This window comes from Gossypium hirsutum, chromosome A10, assembly GCF_007990345.1.
Source record: "Gossypium hirsutum isolate 1008001.06 chromosome A10, Gossypium_hirsutum_v2.1, whole genome shotgun sequence".
Taxonomy (NCBI): Eukaryota; Viridiplantae; Streptophyta; class Magnoliopsida; order Malvales; family Malvaceae; genus Gossypium; species Gossypium hirsutum.
In genome coordinates, this window is record NC_053433.1 from 81,805,536 (window position 1) to 81,829,519 (window position 23,984).

The 23,984-nt window shown below is 32.4% G+C and overlaps 1 long non-coding RNA gene across 13 annotated transcripts; it reads left to right on the forward strand.

Moving 5' to 3' along the window:
* The first annotated feature begins 355 nt into the window (after window positions 1-355).
* Window positions 356-22,910, forward strand: LOC107896780 (uncharacterized). Of its 13 annotated transcripts, XR_005903291.1 has the most exons (7): window positions 356-561; window positions 758-1,614; window positions 1,745-1,840; window positions 7,319-7,714; window positions 8,071-8,147; window positions 15,217-15,369; window positions 22,645-22,765. It is a non-coding gene; the product is annotated as an uncharacterized lncRNA (long non-coding RNA). The 13 variants fall into 13 exon arrangements; XR_005903295.1 differs by lacking the exon at window positions 22,645-22,765 and having other exon boundaries at window positions 7,319-7,788; window positions 15,217-15,580; XR_005903293.1 differs by lacking the exons at window positions 15,217-15,369; window positions 22,645-22,765 and adding an exon at window positions 8,335-8,706 and having other exon boundaries at window positions 7,319-7,788.
* The last annotated feature ends 1,074 nt before the right edge of the window (window positions 22,911-23,984 follow it).

Sequence of the window (23,984 nt, forward strand, 5' to 3'; positions counted from 1 at the left end):
AATTGTTTTTAAATCCCTAAGTATTGGATAAAAAAATTATTTGATTTTATATAAAAGAAATTATTTTCTTGAGAATTTAATATAATTAAGACGCATATCTATATTAGGAAAATCATGTCACGTGTGTTTCCTCACCATCCTTTTCCTTTTCCTTTTTTTTTTTTTTGACTAAATCGACTAGTTTTATTAAAATAATAAAAACTGTAAAAGGAACAAATAATCTCCTGCAACTTGGACTTGGGTCCAAACAAAGCAGGTCCAATAAGCTAAAAAACCTAAATAAAGCAAAACAAAACTGCCCATAAATAAAATAAATTGAACAAAAATTGGAAACCTACTCCTTTTAATGCCAGTCGACATCAACAGCTGCCCTCTTAATGTCTTGTCCTATCATCTGAACTGTCACAGCTGTTTGAAATAGCAGAGTGATCAAATCTTCTTAAATATTTTTTCTTCTGCTACAAGTTTTCAGAAAAAGTCGTTTCTTATTCTTCAATCTGGAGCTCTCGACTTTAGCCTCTCCACTTCTCTTTGAACCCAGCTTGAGACGCCTCCCTCCAGGTAATGATTTTCATTTCTTTTCAATGCTTTTCTAACGGTAAAGTGAGCAAAGAGATTTTCTGATTTTGGGATGAAAAGAAACCCTAAGTCTTGAAAGTGTATTTTTAAGAGTTGGATATCTCTGATGAGTGCTCCAATGACCGATCTATCATAATCTACACTTTGACTTCTTGATAACTGTTTTAAAATCACCCAGAATCATGCATGCATTAAAACCCATGGAACTACCTAATCTTATTGCATCTAGTCCTGCAAAAGCCTCCGCCGCAAACGGTGATGCAACGTCAAAGTGAAGTACCGATTTAGAAGCCAAGATTTCCCCATCCATCGCACGTACAATCAAACCTGAAACCTATCTGAAAAGCTTTTGGTAGATGGCTGGACACATTCTTTGTTCATCATGTTTGAGATCTCTATCAGAATCAAAGCTAAGTATTTTCTCATCTAAACCTTTCAACTCCGAAACGTAACTAATTATGTGATTGGAAATATCTGAACTTGTTGTGTTTCAATTTTCATAAAGGAGCTTATTTCTACTTGTCCAGATGATCCATAATCCACAGCAGAAAAGACGACACTATTCACTTGTTCCCTGGTTGAAAACCTAAGTAATCCATTCCCAAATTTCTTGATTGTTACAATTAAGCACCCAAGAAAATTGTAAATTTCTCCATACTTCCTCCGTTGTAGAACATTGTAGAAAAATGTGAATACTGTCTTCTTCATTCCGATGACACCTGAGGCATTGAGTCTCCACAGCAACTCGTTTTATCTTAAGATTAGCAAGAGTAGGGATGTAGTTCCAAGAAATTTTCCAGACTGTAATTTTGAGTTTTGAAGGAACATGTAGGTTCCATAGTTTTCTGTAGAAAGTTTTAATCTTGGCCTATAAATTATTAATTACTAGGAACTAGTGTAGCCCTTTGTAATAGTTTGTAGGCACTTTTAATGGAGAAATTACCGGATGGTTCCCCTCCCCATACTTGGAAATCGTCGTGCACAGCCCTTGCCAATGGAATCTGCATGATTTTTTTAACAATCTCTATGTGAAAGGTATTAACCAATAACTCTGTTTTCCATGATCTACTCTCTTTATCAATCAAATCTAAAACAAACTCAACATTAACATTGCTTCTTTGATTCTGCAATTTATCTTCCTCAACATTCTGTATCCAAATGTCAGACTAGATAGAAATGTGATCCCCCTTCCCGACCCTCCAGTACAATCCTTTCTCCAAAAGTCCTTTAGATGCCCACACACTTTTCCAGGTAAATGAAGGTGAGTTTCCTAATTGAGCTTTTAAAAAATTGGAGGACAGATAATATTTTGCTTTTAAAACTCGAGCTAACAAGGAACAAGGATAATTAATCAAATGCCAACCCTGTTTAGCTAGTAATGCAACGGTAAATTTATCAAGTTTTCGAAAGCCAAGACCTCCTTCATCTTTTAATGCACACATATCCTTCCAAGCACACCAATGAAAGCCTTTTTTACCTCGATTTTTCTGCCACCAAAATTTTGCTATTATACTTTCTAATTCAGAACAAAGGATTTTTGGAAGTAAAAAAATGCCATTGAGTAAGTTGGAATGGATTGGAGAATTGCCTTAATAAAAACCTCATTTCCTCCTTGCGAAAGATGTTTTATACTCTAATTATCAATTCGTTGTAGTAATCTATCCTTTAGGCTTTGAAAAGACGTTTTCTTCTTTCTCCCTACTAAATTAGGTAAACCCAGATATTTCTCTGAATTGTTTGAGCTGCGTACTCCGAGTACCCTAGTAACAACTCTTTTCTCTCCCTCTTGCGTATTGGAACTGAAGAATATAGTCGATTTAGCATAATTAACACTCTGACCAGAACATTTCTCATACTCATGTAGAATCTGTTTCAGATAAACTGCTCCTCTTTCAGTGGCCTCTCCAAACAAAATACAGTCGTCTGCAAATAATAAATGTGAGATCTGTGGTCCACTTTTGCTCGCCTTCACCCCTCTATTAATCTTTTTTTTCATTGCTGTCCTTATAAGGCTAGATAATCCTTCCCCACAAAATAGAAACAAAAAAGGACTTAAAGGATCGTCCTGTCTAAGACCTCTAGAAGGGGTAAAGTACTGGCCAGTAAAACCATTAAAAACTACGGAGTAGGTTACGCACTTCATTAACGAATCCACCCAATCTGAATCAAAACCCATTTTCTTCATCACTCCTACAAACTTCCACTCAACCTTGTCGTATGCTTTACTCATATCTAGTTTAACTGCCATAAGCCCTTTCTTCGCCACCCTTTTTTGCTTTAAAGTATGAAGTAGTTCATAATCTAATAAAACATCAGAAATCAGTCTCCCAGGCATGAATGCACTCTATGCCAAATCGATACATTTGTCCATAATTGATCGGAGCCAATTAGCAATGACTTTGGCTATCAATTTATATAGCACATTGCATGAACTGATGGGTCTAAATTGAGTGATACTTAAAAGGATTTGAAATTTTTGAAATTAGCACAATATTAGTCTTATTTATTACGTTTAGATTCGTACCATTATTTAGAAGATTAAGGTAGAATGATGTAGCATCTTCTCCAATGATTGGCCAACACATTTGATAAAAGAGTGCCGAAAATCCATCCTCTCCAGGTGCTTTTGTCGGACCCATTTCTTTCAATGCCTCCTATATCTCCTCTTTTGTAAATCTCTCCTTAAGTTTAGAATTATCTTCATAAAAAATACATTGATCAATACCCGATAAAATATGATTATAATTTCCTCTTCTTCCAGCTGAAAACATATTTTGAAAATACGTTTTGGCAACCTCTTCCATTTCTTCGATTTTATCCGTCTCCCCGCCCTCATCAGATTGTAATTTACGAATAAAGTTCCTCTTTCGTCTCTATGTCGCTTGTTTATGGAAAAAAGCAGTATTTCTATCACCTAATTTGAGCCAATTAACTTGCGCCCTCTATTCCTAATAACGTTCATTTTTCTCAATCTCAAAATTAAGTTCTACCTTTTTGTCAATAAGCTCTGCAAGATTTTCATCAATTCTATCATCTTACAGTAATTTTATTAATTTTGATGTTAACAGCTCCTTTACTTTCCTGCAGTAATGAATTTTATTAGCCCATTCTTGTAACCCTCTTTTGACACATTCCAGCTTGTTCAAAAAATTACCTATTGACTTTTCCAAATTTTCCGAACCTCTCCAAAAAATGTTTCTTCCATGACCCACTATGCTTCGAATTTAAAACTTCTATTAAAGCGACCTTTTTCTTATCGTTTTGTAGTAAGGAGTAATGGAAAATGATCAGAAAAAGAATGAGGTAAGTGCTAAATTTGAGACTCTGGAAATAGAGACAACCAACCATCAGTGGCCACACCCCTATCAAGACGTTCTTGAATATTTGTCTCTGGTAGATTTCCTTTTTCCTACGTGAACCAATTCCTACAAAACCTCACATCCACTAAATTGCAATCTTCTAACACTTTTCGAAAAGCTTCCATTCTACCCTCCTCACGAATTAAACCACCCTTTTTTTCAAATCCATAGAGAATTTCATTGAAGTCCCTGCAAACCATCCATGGCATATCCCCATCAGTACGTAATTGTCTTAAAAGATTCCACGCTTCATCCCTATCTTGTTGATAAGGAGAACCGTAAAAACCAGTAAATCTCCACTTATAACCTTCATCTATTTCCTCAATGACCACGTCAATATGCCTTTTCGAAAAACTTTGGAGCAAGACATTTGTATCCCCATTCCATGCCAAACATAAACCTCCTCTAGATCCCATTGCTTCTACATTAATACCATTGATAAAACCACAACTTCTTCTGACTCTTTTCATATGACTTTTATCAATTTTTGTCTCCATAAAGAAGACTATTTGAGGATTATGTACCTTCAGCGTATGCCAAAGTCTTCGAACTGTCTGTGAGTCCCCCAAACCACGGACATTCCAACTCAGGATTTTCATTGCGTTCGATCGGCTTGCTTGTTGGCAGCCGCTGATAATAAATTATTTGTTTCCACCTTTCTCCTATTCCTTCCCTCAACTATGTTAATCTCTTCCCAGATTATAGAATATTCAATCTCTTTTCTAGACCTCTTTTTTCCTTCCTCTCCAATTAGCACTCCATCTTCCAGATCGTGTTCCATGGTAGTATGGAAAAGTTCTGCATTCACGTTTCCCCTTCCTTGACATGAGTTCGACCTTCTTCCCTCCAAATTAATACCCAATATTGGATCTATATTACTCATGTTTTCCATATTTTTTCCACAAACCCCCAAATTATTCCCTTAAACATGACTTTTCCCACAGTTTGCATCCCATACATCATCTCCTTTCTCTAGTAACCAAACACTATTCATGGCTACAGCTCTCCAAGATTGAGCATGCAAAGATAGATCCCACCCTAATACTGCGCATTCCACTCCTATTGCCATTTTTTCTTCACAAAAAGAGTCAATATAACCCAAGCAACCACAATAAAAACAGAAAAGAGACAACCTTTCATATTTAAATTGGACATATGAACAAATTCCATGAAACATAAGCTGCTTTTTCCTCTTCAAAGGTCATTGAATATCAATCTGGACTCTTATCCTCATAATTACGATTTTCTTTTCCCAAATTAGAGCCATCATACTTAATAAATTTTCTAATAAAATTACCCAACTTTACAGCCAGATTTTTAGAAAAGAAACCAATTGGGATGTTATGAATCTGAACCCAAAAGGGTGTAAAAATTAAAAGAACTCTCAATGGATCCTCTCCCCACTTAAGTTTGTATATCACCAATAAATGATTATTAAAAGTCCAAGGTGAACCCTTTAAAACCCTCTCCATGTCCAAAATATGAAAAAATTGAAATAAGTACATTTTTTCTCTTAGATCTCGAATTTGAACACCCCGAACAGGATGCCATAGATTAGCCGTTGTGCTTTTTATTGCTGGGAAGTGAATAATACTGGCTGTGAGAAAACACCCCACTAAACAAAACGTTTCCACCTCCCTCTCTGAGTTTGACTCGACTTGAACTTGTAGAATCTCATCTTCCTCATTAATTGATAAACCAGCAAATTCTGACTCCATGAGTAAGATCAATGCATAAACGAGAATTCCAAAATTATTAAAAGAGATCAAAGGAATTTTTCTAAATCGCCGTCAAAGGAACACAAACAAATTTTTTTCAAAAAGAACAATAAAACCTAATCCCTGCCAGAAAGAGCAGACAGAGATGTGCTAAGGTAGCAGACCTTAGCTATAAGTCAATTTCTTAAACACCTCTTTTCCTTTTTTTTTTAATGGAAGATAAATGATAAATGTTCAGTTTTGATTCCTTTATTATAATCAAATTTATAGTTTAATGTTTTTATTTTTATTTGACATAATAATTTAGATTTGAATTTTTACAATGATATTAATTAGTTCAAATAGTTATTATGTTTCAATATTCGGTTTAAATACACGTAAATTATTCTTAAAAACTTTTATCTATCACAAAAAAAAACTATCTCGATATGATAAGTCAAATTATATAAAAATGGTCAAATTTTAGTTTTAATCCCTATATTACCTTTAAAATTTAATCTATATACTGTAATCTTTTTTATAATTTACAATCTTAGCTTTTATAATTTAAGGCACTCCTTACGGGATACAAATCCAAGTCATTTTCTCTCTTTTTTTTTTCACACTACATAATGGTTAAATTTCAATTATTATCCCTTTGTTTTTTTTTTAAAGATTATATAGCAATGGTCAATTTTTAGTTTTTGTCCCTTTATTATGTTCAAATTTGATATTTAATCTTCATAATTCAAATTTTGACATAATTTGATACCTTAACTTTTACAATGTTAATAGTTAGTCTAAATACTTATTCTAATTAAAAAGCTTATATGAATTTTAAGAATTCTCAACATTGTTAAATTCTTTGTTAAATTTAGGCTTTTTTTTACATATATAATATAAAAAATTCAAAAATTCAAAAATTCAAAAATGAGATACCAATAAGATTAATTACGAAAATGGTATAGTTAGTGTTGAGGGTGGCGCAGAGGCGGCACCACCCCAATAGTTCTAACACTAACAGGTTGCTTAAAAAATATTATTATATTGATTTTTGTTTCAAAATACGAGTTTAGTATATAGATTGTGGGTCAAAATTTCAGTAGAAATACGAAAAAGGATCACTTGGGTGAAGCCTATCTGATAGGTGGCACTGATGGGGTAAAGCCCATCTGATAAGCAACATCACTGTCACACTGCCATGCCAGAAGCGTTTCAGGCAGAGAAGGAGATGGGACTTAAACAAAACAGAAATTTTATGGGACTTAACACATCTGAAAAAAGATGTATTGGGGGTCCTTATAACCATGAATAAGAGTGGAAAATTTTAGAGTGAAAAACAAAGAAAGCAAAATAGAAAATAAGGAAGGTCAAAAAAAATAAAAAGAAGAAGAGATTAGTAGAGAAAGTAGAAGAAAAAGGAAAGTAGAATATTATTTAATGTATAATATTAATGTGTTTTGGTAATTATTGCAACAACCTAATTAAACTGATATTTTTTTTTTAAATTGTAGATATCTAAATAGATTCTTTGATTAACGACAATAATCGCATATAAAAAATAGTTAATATGATGGTACTAAAATTGTTATTTGTTACTCACGAGTCCTCCTGTAAAAAGTGCAAAGTTATTTAGGTTATATTAACTCACGGGTCCTCTAATTGGTAATTTAATATTGTCAGGGCTCCTACCGCGCATTGAGGGGGTTGTGTGAATAGTGTAGGTTATCTGTCGGACGAATGCCTCATCCCATACTTGGAGTTAGTCGGATTCAGATCAGCGGCATTGATCTGAACAATTGATTTGTGGTATGACTTAATATTCGCTTTGGTCGAGCAGTGGCGCCCGGAGACCCACATTTCATTTGTCGTGTAGGGAGTGCACCATTACACTGTAACTCAGGCTCCTAACCGATGGGAGTGGGATTACGGGTGTAAGTACGATCTCTGAGCCGACTGTCCTTTGCTATAACTTACTGGGACTCTCGCCTAGTAGTGGAGTCGAAATTTACGGGTTTGGGGTTTTCATAGATGAAGGCCAATTTTGAGCATTTACCAAGTGCTGTGATTGAGCAGGAGGTGAGTGTGCTGCTTGAGCATACATTATGCACATGATTAAGGGTGTACTCATACTGGATGTAAACAACAATAAGGTTCACTTGATGTACTTGCCTCTATTAACTTATTTGTATAACGTCAGTTCGTATAGCTAGGGTTTGGCAATACTATCTATGTTGTATCACGAGCTTTGTCGGACGATAAAGCCTTAAGCCATGGACATATGAGGCCCTTTACCAAATGCCTTTCCTGGCATCAGTTAGTCACTAAGCATATGCATTTCCACTCGTGAATAGATGATAAAATTTAAGCATTATCACAATTATTTGACATTTTTTATGTAAATTTGTTCTGACAAGTTTTTTTTTCGTTGATAGAGTGGAATCTGGATATCGAGAGGTCAAACATGGTTCCGATATAGCGTCAAATAATTGAGACACATGTTAGGAAGAAGGTAAATTATTCATGACATGTAATTACTTGATTTATCTTATTTGACCCGTGCTACAATAACCATGTTATTAATTGTTTAGTTTATCTAGATGCCCTATTCCTTCCCAGACATTGCAACTGTTATTCCTGCATTTGCTTACATCCACTCACACTTACGATGCATTAACGCACCCATTATCAATTTCCAGACAGTGGAATAGTATCATGGGAATCGAGTAATGTGGCAGTTCAGGTGTATACAGTACATCCCAGCACCGCTAGTGATAGTAGGGAAGATCCATAAAATTAATAAGAGAGGGAAACAAAGATTGAATTGGGCAGTAGAGCATCAACAATATATTACAGTGTGGAACAATCGAGTGGGCTTGAAATCTCAAATAAATCTCTTTCAATTTGGAGCCCTCATTAGAGTATATCCAATAGTACTTTAGGATGGGGAAAATGTACTTATTTGGTAGGCAATCGATGTTAGTTTCCTCGCACATGTCATGACTTGAGCAACTGATCGCGAGGTTTCGTGATAGGTTTTAAATATTTATAATTACTCGTTCTTGAACTAACATTATCGCGATGTATGCAATTGTACCTATCAAACAGTAGTATAGTTTTAGCAAGACCGGATTATCGAACCCAAAGGAACTATAAGTATTAGTAATGACTGTCTTTTTATTATCTAGCCTAAGAATAAAGAGATTTTATTCTAATTAACTAATTATCTAAACAAAGAACTCACAGAGAAAAGATTTGGGGAATTGTTTTTGGGAAAATCGATTGAATGAAGACAATACCTAAGGAAAAATTTACCTAGACTTTACTTGTTATTCTGGCTCCGGATCGGACGATTTATTCATTCAACTTGTTCCATAGAGATCCCTAAGTTATGTTATTATCCCTATTCAAGACTAATAACGTCTAATCCCTAGATTGAATAACCAAGACTTTTTTCTAATTAACACTCTAGGGTTGTATTAACTCGATCTATGGATCCCCTTATTAGGTTTCACCCTAATCCGGTAAAATCTTGTCACCCTATTTCTAGGCACGCAATCAACTCCGCTTAATTATGACAAAAGTACTCTTAGACAGGGTCTATTCCTCCTCTGAATAAGAGCATGTCTTGGATCAGTATCTTGGGATATCAAAACAAGAATTAAGAACACATAATTAAGAACAAGTTAAATATTTATCATACGATTCAGAAAATAATAACAAGATTTATCTTAGGTTTCATTCCCCTTAGGTATTTAGGGGTTTTAGTTCATAACTAAATAAGAAAACATTTCAGAAGAATAAAGAATACAAAACATAAAGAAAACTCAAAACTCCTGAAGGGAAATTGACGAGAGATCTTAAGTCTTGATGATGAATCTTGGCTTCCGAGATGGATCAATCGGCTTCCTTGGAGTAATTTTTTACCCTTCATTCTCCTTCCCCATTTTTCTCTTCTTCTAGAGTGTATAGGTTTTGGAATGCTTAGAGGCCCTCAAAAGGGGCTTTTTCTAAATTGGACTAAACTTAGGCTCGGCAGGGACACGTCCGTATGCGATTACTTTAGGTCGTGTTCGAGCCTGTTAGAATGACACGGGCGTGTGCTATACCCGTGTGAGTCGTGCTCCAATTCTGCCAGATTGACACGGCCGTGTCGTCTTTTCGTGTGAGGAAGTTCAGGCTGTGTTGATTTTGTACTTTGGTACATTTTCTTCGTTTTTGGCCCGTTTCTCATTCCTTTCACTCTTTTATGCTCTCCTAAGTATAAAACATGAAATTAAAACATTAGGAGCATCGAATTCACCAATTCTAATGAGAAATCATCCATAAAATGCATTAAACATGGGGTAAAAAATATGTATAATTTACGGTTTATCAAATACCCCCACACTTAAGCATTTGTTTATCATTCAGCAAAATTCTCAACTCATAATCAAAATAAATTCTCCTCAACTTACAATTCCTATCGATAATATCTCAAAATAATCCATAGGTAATCATACATTGAGAATTCAACTAAAAGAACATAAAAGTTTCAAACATTCCAAGTTGAGTATTTAATCATGCAAACATAGGTGTCTCTCTACATCTAAGTACCTTTGATTCAGAATATCACAGAGTTTCACATCATCACTAAAGATTCACTCAAATCACTCGAGGTGTTTAAAGACAATAAATGAAGCACTCAATAGTAAATAATGAAAAGTCATTACCATAGGCTTGCATGAAGATTAAATCTCCACCACTATAATTTAAGATGATACATCAATCAAAAGGTCTTTAGAGGGTTGTAGTGAGCCTTCGTTAGGGGGTGTGGTCACAAGCTGAAAGAAAGGGTTAGAATCGAGATTGAATTGAAAAATTGCCTAACTAAAAAAGGAGTTAAGCTTCACTTGCGTACAACAGAGCTTCTTTTCAGAATATGAAATTACAGATATGTATACATAGTTTTTTTTTTAAGAACAAGTTAAAATAATATAGACTAACTATTAAGAACAAAACATAGCTAGGCAGTCCATTCAACTTAAATCTGGAAAAAAAATAGGGATTAATTTAGGGGATTTCAACAATAATGGGTTAAAGGTTAATATTAAGGGTAATACAAAAAATGGTTTGTTAGGCTCAGGGGGGTTTACTAGGGGTTAATCGTGGAGGTAGGCTTTTCATGGCATAAGTGGGTTAATTCTAAGTGCCTTAATCATTTTGACATATCAAATCAAATGGTCTGGTCTTGGCATGCATAATCAAGCAAGTTCTAGAATAACAGTTCAATACTGATGCACTTAAAGCAATAATAAAAGTGAGCATGAAAGAATTAATAAATGCTCAAAAGGCTAAAAAATCTCACAATAAATTAGGACTTTTTGATGTTTAGACTCTTGAATTCTAATTCAAAGTAATACTTAGACTTGGGGAAAAAACCTATAATTTTAAATTCTTAAAAATCAACTTATCATGCTTGATTCTCTAAAACCTTAAAGTTTAAAAAATCAATGCATAAATCGCTATGTTTTAATTCAAGATGTATCAATCAAAATCATAAATTAATTAAAATTTATCCTAAATATAATATGAGAGTTTTTCAAAAGAACAAGATTATTCAGGGATTTTTCTGATAATGAAATAAATACCCCCACACTTAAGATGTACATTGCTCTCAATGTACAAAGATAGATATTAGAGTATAAAAATAAGATGGGGAGAGAAATGAAACTTCTTGCATGATGAATTCCTCGAACTAGAGTTTTGGAGAATGATCGGTTCGAGAGTGAAGGAGGATACTCCAGCGATCATAGAGGTTCATTAGGCTATAAGTCTTGCACCAAAAGAATATTATATCTAGTGGTGGCTATGGTCGTGGTCGAGCAGGACATGGCAGTCGTAGAGAACCTTTCCTGGTGGAGTTTTAGTTCCTATGTGATGATGAGCTTAAGAGCTCTATATTACTGTGATAAAATCATGAACTTTTTAGGGGATTTTAGGAAGAATAAGTACTCGAAAAGAAATAACCGAAATTAATACTTAAAACTAAAATTCTAAAATCTAACAAAAATAAAAAAGTAGTTTCAATAAAAATTAAAAACACAAAACAATAAATAAATATTTCTAAACGTCTTCATCGCTGGATGGTTCGTGAGGTGGGACTGGCGATGAGCTGTGGAGGTGCTGACAAATCTGTTGTAGAGTAGCATCAATGTTGTCAAATCATTGAAAACACTGCTGCTCGAATCGGGTGAGGCGCTTAAAGATGTCAGCATATGAAGCCGCCGCATGAACTGGACGAGAGGGTGGTGGTGGCTAAGTCGATGAGTCCTCGTGCTGTGGGGGGACATCATCAGAAATGTCCTCGTATGCCTCTTCCTCGGTAGATTGGGCGAGACGATACTAGGGAGGGTAGGTTTCTTGGTGCCTCTCGATCATCTTCATGCTAAGCATGCTCGAGATGCATTGTGGAGACATCTGGCCGATGAGGGTGAGGGATGATTCTTGGGCCGCGGTGTTGAAGAGCCCGAAGTGTCACGCCAGCCTAGTAACGTAAGGGCCAATGAAGATGACCCCCTTCCGATGTCGCTCCGTCTACTGCTGAATCGCAAGGGTGATGAAATAGGCAAGGTCAATGACTTGCCCTTGTGATATGCACCATAAGAAGACGTCGTGGGTGTTGACGACGTCAGTGCACTCTCGTCTCCCTATAATTGTGAGCTAAAATTGCGTATAAATATCTCAGGGATAGTGGGAGAACTGATGCCTTAGAGCGGCTAGGATTGTAGGAGGGCGTGCTAGGGGCCAACCTGTGCCAACACTTCGAGGGAGAGACATGTATGTGGCGACTGAGAGCATGTAGTTCATTCTCCTCTTGAAACTCCTTCGTATATAGGCGTAGAGTAGCACCGAACTCTGGATGCTTAGCTGGCGGATTAATCCGCCTAGCCAAAACTGGACTATGCCAGGATCATCATACCTTGTCATTACAGTCTGGAGATGGAATGTTGAGCACAGTTTCATCGTGAGCTCGAGGTATGTCGACTCGATAATCTCGAAGAACAGCTCTCAAGGGTCGATGTTTAGGAGAGCCCGAATCGCGTCAGTCATCTGGACTTATTCTACAGCAGCCCAGTTGATACAGCAGCCTGTAATTAAGGGTCGAGCTCGAAGTTTTTGGAACAGTTCTTCCTGGGGCCCTCGGGGAAACTGTAGGAGAGGGTTAGTGAGTGGTCAAAGTGAAAGGAATACAATATCCAATTAAAAAATAGACTTTTAGCCACAACCAAACATAACTAATATAATAATTTCGTGACTTTGTCATCGTATGTAGTAATGGCGTGTGTAAAAGAATGAAGCTTTCCTAGCAACATGAAATGTATAAGACATAATTGAATAATGCAAATTACATGAGAGATATTGGCATGGGAATATCATGAGAATGAGCATGGTAAATTCATGGGTATGAAGTTTCTTAATAACTTTTTTTTAACATGCAATGTATAATAACTAACTAAAAATGCAAACTAAATGATAAAGTAATGAACAAAAATGGAAGATAGTTCAAAAGAAATGGAAACTATTGTAATAATAAGCATTAGTAATCAGTAGAATAGAAGTGAAGAGAGTAAACAAACGCTAAGAGAGAGAGATTGAGCGTCAAAAACGAAGTTAAATGCGGCGCACGGGCGTGGCAGGGGGCCATGTGGAGTTGCAGCTGCTAGGGTTAGGGTTTTTGAATGGGGAAGAAAGTGAATAGTGCAGGGTTTTTATAGATTTTGGGGCACACGGCCATGGCACACGCCTGTGTCCCTAATTTCAGCCCGTGTGATTCGCGAATTTCAAATTTGGGCGCGTCTAACATTTAGTACACGCCCGTGTTCCTCGGGCGTGTGGGTTCACACGGCCGTGTTTCATGGTCATGTCTAGCTTCGTTTGCGTCTCCTACACTTGTTATTCTGGCTTCGAATCGGACGATTTATTCATTCAACTTGTTCCGTAGAGATCCTTAAGTTATGTTATTATCCCTATTCAAGACTAATAACGTCTAATTCCTAGATTGAATAACCGAGACTTTTCTCTAATTAACATTCTAGGGTTGCATTAACTCGATTTATGAATTCCCTTATTAGGTTTCACCCTAATTCGGCAAAATCTTGTCACCCTATTTCTAGGCGCGTAATCAACTCCGCTTAATTATGACAAAAGTACTCTTAGACAGGGTCTATTCCTCCTCTGAATAAGAGCATGTCTTGGATCAGTATCTTGGGATATCAAAACAAGAATTAAGAACACATAATTAAGAACAAGTTAAATATTTATCATATGATTCAGAAAATAATAACAAGATTCGTTTTAGGTTTCATTTCTCTTAGGTATTTAGGGGTTTTAGTGCATAACTAAATAAGAAAACATCTCAGAAGAATAAAGAATACAAAACATAAAGAAAACCCAAAACTCCTGAAGGGAAATTGAAGAGAGATCTTCAGTCTTGATGATGAATCCTGGCTTTCGAGATGGATCAATCGGCTTCCTTGGAGTAATTTCTTACCCCCTCTTCTCCCTCCCTATTTTTCTCCTCTTTTAGGGTGTATTTATAGGCTTTGGAATGCCTAGAGGCCCTCAAAAGTGGCCTTTTTCGAATTAGACTTAACTTGGGCTCGGTAGGGACACGCCTGTGTGACACCCCTGTGTGCGATTACTTCAGGCTGTGTTCGAGACTGTTAGAATGACACGGACGTGTGCTATACCCGTGTGAGTCGTTTTCCAATTCTGCCAGATTGACACGGCCGTGTGGTCTATCCGTGTGAGGAAGTCCAGGTCGTGTTGATTTTGTACTTTGGCTCATTTTCTCTATTTTTGGCCCGTTTCTCGTTCCTTTCGCTCTCCTATGCTCTCTTAAGTATAAAACATGAAATTAAAGTATTAGGAGCATCAAATTCACCAATTCTAATGAGAAATCATCCATAAAATGCATTAAACATGGGGTAAAAAATATGTATAATTTACGGTTTATCAACAACCCTCGCTTCCCATCCCACATCCACCTCCTGCACCCAAACCCGAGTTTAAAATTGAGTTGATGCCCGAGTTTAGGGGTAGTTTTTATCATCCAGACTTGGGGGTCGATAATTATTTCTCGGGCTTGTTAGGTCACTGATATCATTCAGAGTTTTCTGAATCTAGTTCTAATTATCCGGATCTAAGGTCATCAATAATGTTTGATAACTTCAGCCTATTACCATCGCAGTACTCCACTCCTCTCTACCCATTACCGCCTCAGTACTCCACTCCTCTCGGGAAAATGTTTGGGTCATACAATTTTTCTACAGTATCCTTACAATTGATTTCCAATGGTTTTCCCCTAGATTGCTTGTGAATCTACTTAAACTGCTCACATATGCATATTTATCAGTTCGTCTCAATATGTACTTTTCATGAGTATGCTCAATGTGTCATTCAATGATTGTTTAACATTTTGTTTAACAAACGATAATCCTATCGTCAAGCATTAAATCACACCAAAATAGGGAGTTCCCCAAAACCCCTCCAAAAACATCAAATGTGGACTTAATACCATAAATATTTCTTTGGTGCAGATAAAATTTTCCGTTTGGCTAAGGATCCACAACCGCTCGCAGTTAAAAGATGTCAGAGGGATTGTGGACGCCCAAGAACAATAATATTGCAGTTGGAATCATCCATTTTGTTGGTACATAGTAAGACCATTGTAGTTGGAATCTGCTGAAGTTGTAAGTACATAACCAACATTCATTGTAGTCATAACCACTCGTAGATAATAGTTGTTAGAAAGATCGTGCAGTACAGTAGGATTGCAATTGGAATATGTTGTTCTTTGGGTACACAGTTAATCACTTGTTCATACAATCAATCCGAGCTGTCATTCTTCCTCCTTTCATATCGTCCTCCCATGCATATACAATGCAATCATTCTTTAATACATTCATTCATTGAATCATTAATGCTTTCAACATTCTATTTCATTGCATAATAGCAACCTTTACGGATATATCCATCAATAAATTGTTCAATCATTTAGGCATACGAGACGTTCATTCAACATTTATAACATTGATAAATATAAAATCATTCATGGATCAAGCAATCAATCAAAAGCAATTAAGATCATAAATTCATTTATTCATATATTCAATCATTCTAATTCTAGTCCAGGACCTAATTGCATAATCTAGTTCTCTAAATGCCATTAAAAACCTATTCAGGGACTAATTTGCATAAAATAATAAAAGATAAAACTAAAAATTTTAAGCTTCAGGGGCCACATGGCTATGTGACTAGCCCGTATGTAAAACCCTAGGTCATGTGCGATACATAGGGGTGAAGGTGCATGAAACACACGATCATGTGCAAAGCGTAAGGATAAAGGTGCAATAGTCACACTGTCATATGTCCAGGCCATGTGCGAGGCTCCAAGCCATGTGAAAAACATGGATGCAAGGGAAAACAAGGTAACATGGTTGTGTAAAGGACCGTGAACCCACACAGGTGGGCCACGCACCCGTGTGGTAAACCATGTATACCTAGGCCATTTCAAATTTTGACTCAAGTTTTCGTAAAAAAACACACACTTGACTCTTTCAAGGTATTAGGCAACTACCCTACATTCAAGCTCGATCCAATCACCTACAAGGGTCTTTCAATTGATAAAATACAAGAATTAAGAACGAATTTTGAATATTTGTGGATATTTTCGGCAAAAATATTAATGATTTATAATCAGATTGAAAGATTTATCAAAACTCAATATCTTCTAGAATTGAAAGGTCCTAATTAACAGGGAGCGAGGTACTTCCTATATTGATAGAAACTTAATGATTTAACGACTTGGAATTCAACAATTTGGAGAAGAACAATTGATAAGGACTTAATTGCAAAGATTCAAGAATTCAAAGAAAGTTTCTAGTAGCAAGGGCTTGAGAATAAGATTGTAATAGTTTTTGAGAGAAAACTAGATTATAAATAGAGAGAGTTAGGGATTCAATTTGATAAAATAACAAATAAGGAATTTTAGTAGAATTAGGAAAGGACTTAAAGAGTTTTGAGGACTAATGGGAAAATAACCCATTTGTCTAAAAATCATCAAAAATTAAGATAAACTAGGGTGTATAGAACTTTGGTAGTGAGGAGAAAATTAGGAAAGCCTTAACTATTGGGCTAGTGCCCACATTTATTCTCAAAACACACAAATAAATACATAAACCATATTATCTAGGTTCTAAATGTGCAGAAAAATTAAAAAGATAAAATCAAGTTTATAAGACTTGAATCTAAGTTCTTAAGACTTCCTATTAGGCTTCTAACCAACAATGCTATGTTTTAATTCTTAAGAATTCTAACCCTTAATTTTTTGGAATGTTACAATCCATATTTAGAAATGCATAAAATTTAAAATTGTTTTATCAATATTTCACAATTGTTTTAAAAATAAAAATCTATTTTACTTATTTTTGTTCAAAAATAATTAAAATGATAGAAACATTAAAAAATTATAATTCTAGAACTGTTGAATAAGTTAATTTTATTTTTAATAAAATCTATTAAATATTTTTAATTATTAACAATTTTATAAAATATATGTAGGGATAAAAAAACTAATGTGTGTATATGCATATATAAAGACAAAGTTAAATATCCTTAAATTGTGCAAACAAAATGTGTTTCACCCCCATCAAAGCAGCCCATCCATCATGCTTCTTTCATGCTCACTACACTTCCTCACCTTTCACGTTAACACAATTTCATACACATTGTGCTCGTGTTCAGAATTTTTACGTATTTATAACTTGCTGATTTTATAGAGGCAATTCCGATGCTTAGTGGAGTTTTTGGGGTTTCACTTGAATGCTTATCAGAATATATGTATATCGGAAATGATCTAATTATATCAGTGTACAATTTAAATAATTTTATATCTTTTCGAAATTTTTTATATGATTAATAATTAATAATTAAGCAATTTAACTGTCTTTCATGCTCTATTCACATAGATCAAACATGTTAAGTCTATTGTAAATTAAAAATTTATAACTATTCGTTTTATATTAAAAAAAAACTTCCAACTATTAAATATATAATAATATAAATAATATTTTAGTGGCTTATTACTATTTTTGCCCCTATACTATAGTAAAATTCTCACTTTTACCCTTTTACTATTTTTCAGTTACTTTACCTCCCTCAACTTTCATTTCATCACTCAACTTACCTTTTTTAATAGTTTTCACTAAAAAAACAAACCAACCAATGACACGCGGCCACATGTAAAAAAAATAAATAAAAGTTCAAATTAAAAAATATTGTTAAAATAAGAAAATCATAAAAATCCCAAAAAGAATATGAAAACTTAGAAATTTAAAAAAAAATAAAAAATCATTAAAATTAAAAAAACCCAAAAACTACAAAAAAATCTTAATTTTTTTCGAATTCACTTAAATTTTTTAAAAATATAAAAAAACTAAAACTAATTAAAATTCCCAAAAAATAATAAAAAATTTTAAAAAACCCAAAAAAAACTTAAAATTTTAAAAAAAAACTAATCTGTTTAAAATTCACTTAAAATTTTAAAAACTAAAAAAAAATCATTAAATTTCCCAAAAAAATCATAAAAATTTATATAAAAAGGCCCAAAAATCTATAAAATAAAAAAAATAAAAACTTAATCTATTTTTGAAAATTATTTAAAAAAATTAACTTATAAGTATGCAAGACTTCAAAAAAATTTAAAAATTCATAAAACTTAAAAATTAATTATTTGGAATTTATGATTTTTAGAAAATTTTATAATATTTTTACTTAAAAAATCAAATTTCTTTAAAAATATAAAAAAACACATAAAATGCAATAAAAAACCATAAAATTTCCCAAAATATATTCCATGAAATCATTTAAAATTTTAATAAAATTCTAAAAATTTCTGAAAACTTAAAATTAAAAAAATGCAATTCTTTTTTTTTTAATTTAATGGAAATTTTTGGACGCTTCGTATACTTATAAATTTTTAAAAAATATATTTTTATGATTTTTTTTATTTTTAATGATTTCTAATTTTCAAGTGAATCTTTAATTTTTTACACATGGAAGCATGTCATTGGTTGGTTTATTTTTTCAACGAAAACTTTTAAAAGAGTTAAACTGAGTGACAGAATTAAAATAAAGGGCCAAACTAACTAAAAAAAATAGTAAAATGGCCCAAGTGAGAATTTCACTATAATATGGGGGGAAATGGTATTAAGCCTATTTTAAATTAATATGATAGAAATATCGGATTGATTAAAAAGTTTACATGTACAACAAGTACAAATATCTTAATTAATCTAACAGTTAAGTTTTTAAAATATTAATCATATAAGAAGTTACGAAAGGGTATAAAACTACTTAAGATTTACACAAGTGTAATTGGATGCCTACGTGTATATATATATATGCTAGTTCTCATTTTATGTGTGTTGCATGTGATTTTACATTTTTAGTTTTAAAATTTTATTAAATAATATTTTTTTATAATTTTTGAAAAAAAATATTTACTAAGTAAATGAGAATTTATCTAATTTATAATAAAAGTTGATTAATTTTGAAAAATAATTGAAAGAATAAAATAACGTCTTAAAAGTAATGAAAATATAAAATAAAATAAAAAAGTAGAAAACATCTAATGGCAAAATATTAAGTAATTAGATCAAATAACTTGTTATTTGAATATGAGTTCAAATTTCATTTACAAAGAACTATTACTTTAATACTTCATTTCTTTTGATATAATATCTCACAACATAATGATAAACAACATTCACAATTATGTAAATATTATTAAGATCAAATAATAATAATAATAAAACTATTGAATATCAAATAATAATAAGTAAACATCTCAAATAATAATAAAAATTGTATTATTTTTTTTAGAAACAAAACCTATTGAATAATGTTAAAATATGATTCTTTTAGTAATTTTTTAGATGTTATTTTAAATGGAAATGTTTTGCTAAGGCATATATTTATAGTGTTAAATATTAGTTTTAATTGGTATATAACTATAACACTAATTATGTCACATCCCAGAAATGGGATTAGAAGAATTGAGTTTATAGTTTATTAATTGACTGGATTTAAGCCTGAATACACATGATTGTTAAAGTGTGTTAATGTATGTTTTAGTGGAACTAAGCATGATTTGTATGATCTATGTATGATATACAGTATGTTAGAATAGGAAAATTTGACATGAAAACACGAAATAGTATGTATAGGTGTCAATATGTCATATGTAGGTTGGGCATGTTTTGTTAACCTTACAATTAGGTCCTAATTTTATGCTATACAATTTAAGTCCCTAAATGCTATGAAATGACTTGAAATTTTGTATGATTAAATCTTATTTGGATAATTCCATAATTTTACTCTTGATTTTACAAAAAGGTTTTACTAAAATATTTTACTAAAATTATGATTTAGTCTTTAGACTTTGCTTTAAAAATTAAATGAGTTTTACTTATCAGTTCTAGAATTTTCTTTCAATTATAGCCCTTATTAAATTGTTTTATATTGTACAAATGATTTAATTGTTGAATTACAAATTTTACTTATATCGTATGTTAAATAAGAAATGAATATTAGGCTTGATTATTTCCGTGTATCTAAGTCATTTTATTAGAGTTTAATAAGGGTGAAATGAATTAAAATATTAATATTGAGACTTGACTATGAGTATTAATTGTTATATATAAACTAAAATGGAATGTGCTAAGAACTATAAGTTAAATAAGTTAATAAAAAATTGAATAAATGTGTAAGTTAATAAAGAATATGTAAGTTGAGCCCGAATTAAATATATAAAGTTAAGAAATAAGATTAATTAAGAAGTAGGTTTTAGGTTTAATGGTTAAATGTTAGCTTTCCTTCTTACAGAGCTTAAGTTCAAATCTTACTCTTTCCATTTTTTTCCTTTTTTATTTTCAGCAACCTAAGATAAAAACCACACTAAAATAAATATTGTTAGGGGTAAAAATTAAACAAAAAATAGGTTTAAGCTAAATGGTTAGCATGTTAAAATCCTTTTTGGAGGTCCTAGGTTCAAGTCTCTCCTTCCCTTTTAATTTTGATATTTCACCAAAATGCCCCAAAAACATATCAATATAATTAAGCGTAAGAAATAAATAAGAAATAGACGATAACCAATTGTTAAAGCATTAGTTTCCCCCTTGTGAACTTAAGTTTAAGCCTCCATCTTTTTTCATTTCAATTTCAAATCTCGACAAAATCTTGAGAAAATTACAAGTGGCGCCCCTATGGTTTACAAACTTCTTTTCTAATTAGAATTTACAACTTGCTCCTTCTTTTTTTCTTTTTATCTTCTTTTTACTAATTAGATTTTCATATTATCCCTTTTCAAATCCTAATAGAATTTGCTTTCCATCTTTCTATTTATTCTCTTTTTATTTTCTTCCATTTTCTTTACACCATATTTTCATCCTAAATGTTGAACACTTTGCTACCCTGAATCAAATCATTCCCCGTTCAATCATTTTCTATCGGAGTTTAGATTTGTCATCAATAAACATTCATTATCTTTGTCAAGAATCAGTAAGTACATCTCGTTTTTGATGTTTAAATCCTAAATTTTTGTAGAATTTCTATCTAACATTCATCTTTCAATTCAATTACTCAATCTTTTTCGGTTCTTGCTGAATCCTTCGACAATCTTGACGAATTTTGAAATCAATCGTTAAATCGTGTATAAATGTTGTTTAAATGACCTGTTTTAGGTGTGTCAAATCAAATTTGATTGCAAGGGACGTTGTTCGAACTTTTGGTGAAAGGTGTATGTTCTTTTACAAGTGAATTGAGGCAAACCGAGTCTAGGAATAGGACCACACAACCCCCCACACGACCATGTGCCTAGCAAAACCTAGGCTAGTTCATGAACCATAAGGCAAGACCCTTCCACACAGCCAGGCCATACATCATGTGACCTCTGTTTTACAGTTTTACTTAGAAATTTATGTTATTTGTAGTTTATTCCTTAAACATTCTCAGAATTATTTTTAGTGTTTTATTTTACTCAATTGAGTCCTTGACAAGGTGAATAATATTAGAATCCATGACCTAACTAATTGAATTATTATATATATGCATGATATGTGAATAATATATGTCCGTTGCATCTTTATTTTTTATTGTACTTTCAACATGCCTCACGATATTGTCAAGTCGTATCCATGAAAAGCACATGTTTTGCTACTATACTATTAGTTAAAAGCATATATATTTTTGTCATATTGATCTATATAAGCATTTTATTCGTTACAATTTTGATCTGTCATAAGCATGTCATATTGCACTGCATGGGGTGGGACGCTTTGAAAGGAGAAAGTTTAGACAAATTAATAATCTGCAACTCTGGTGGTTCATCCACAAATTATCTGGTAGCTTTTATATGCAAAAATGTTGTGCATTTACAACCATCTGGTAGCGTATTGACCTGCAACATTGGTGGTTCATCCACCCATTTTTTGGCAGCTTTTATTTGCAATTATGTTGTGTATCCACAACCATCTGGCAACATATTAACTTGCAACAATGGTGGTTCATCCACCCACATTTTGGTCGCTCTCATCTGCAATTATGTTGTGCACTCACAACCATTTGCCAGCGTATTGACCTGTAACTTTTGTGGCTTATCCATAACCCAACGTGTAGGGATGGACGAGTTTTAGGGAACTCTTACTATAGTGTGCAACAATGGGGTAATATCTTTTCTGTTAAACTGAAACATGTATTGCATTCATAAAGAATGTGCATACAATTCTGAGATGATACATATACATATACATTGTTGAGTTGATATGATATACCGATATTCTAAAACTACTATTGTGGATTATTCTATGTGATGTGATTTTGCATGCTAATCGGTTGCACTGATTTTTTTATAATGGAACCCACATTAAGCTTCATAGCTCACTCCCCTTTTATTTCCATTTTTATAGATAACCTACTAGGTTTGAATGCGGACACGACATCCAGAGGGTCTCAGCTTGGTTTTAATTTATTAAAATATTTTATATTTATTATTCGATATTTTTACATTTTAGAGATTGTACCGTTTTATTTTGGAACTATGGCATGAGATTTATGATTTATTTTTTTATAGCCTACATGACTTTTAATTTAATCTTAGGATATCAAAATATGAATTTTATTTATTTTTGTATGAAATATAATTTTTATTTAAATTAAATTAATTATCACTTTTTTGGTGCTTGGTAATAATTAAATCTTGAATAATAAATAAATTAGAAAATAACTAAGTTTTCAAAAGGTAGAACACCATTATAAGAAAAATCAGTTTTTGTTAACCCATGAGTTGTTTTTTTTCTAAAATTAGAATAAATTTTCTTCTAAAATAAACAAATGTTTTAATATGATCGTTTTAAAAACTCTAATAACTTACTGGATCATTTTAATGACTAATGTAATATTCCAAATTCGGGCCTAACATCTAAGCCGGGTTAGAAAGGTTACAAATTAAGTGATAATTACTATTACATTGATAATGAAAACATTATAAATAAATAATAAATTTATACATTATAGATTAGATTACCAATATATTGATATTATCTTTTTTTTAATATAATGTTATTTTGACGCAATTAATTTTTATTAATTGTAAAAGATTAATTTTAATATTATTAATTATTATCATATTTAAAATAAAATCATATTTATATATAAACGTTTTTTATTTAATTAAAGAACTTTGAATTTTATTTTTTTGATTTATCCAGTTATATTTCATCATTTTATATTTTTACAATTATATTAATTAATAATATAGTATGTTATTTTTTAGGTAGAAATTTTTAAAAATATGACTATATTAATTAATTTCACATGTATATATTATTATATTAATTAATATTTAATTAAAAATATTTATATTATTATCACATAAAAATACTAATAAATTATTATGGTAATGAAAATTAACAATATAACAACATTTTATATGGGAAAGGATTGTATGAAACAGTGACACCACGTCATTTGTATCCCTTTCCAATAGTTTTATGGCACATCAGTACTTTTATCCTGAATTTCAGGATTTTATCCTGAAAAAAATTAAATCCAAATTAAAATACTAAAATTCAGGATAAAATCCTGAAATTCAGGATAAAAATACTGATGTGGCATAAAACTATTAAAAAGGAATACAGATGACGTGTCGTCACTGTTTCATACAATCCTTTCTCCATTTTATATTGACATAATCACAATTAAAGTTTTTTTTTTTGTGTGTGTGTATAATTGCATAAAATCAGAATTG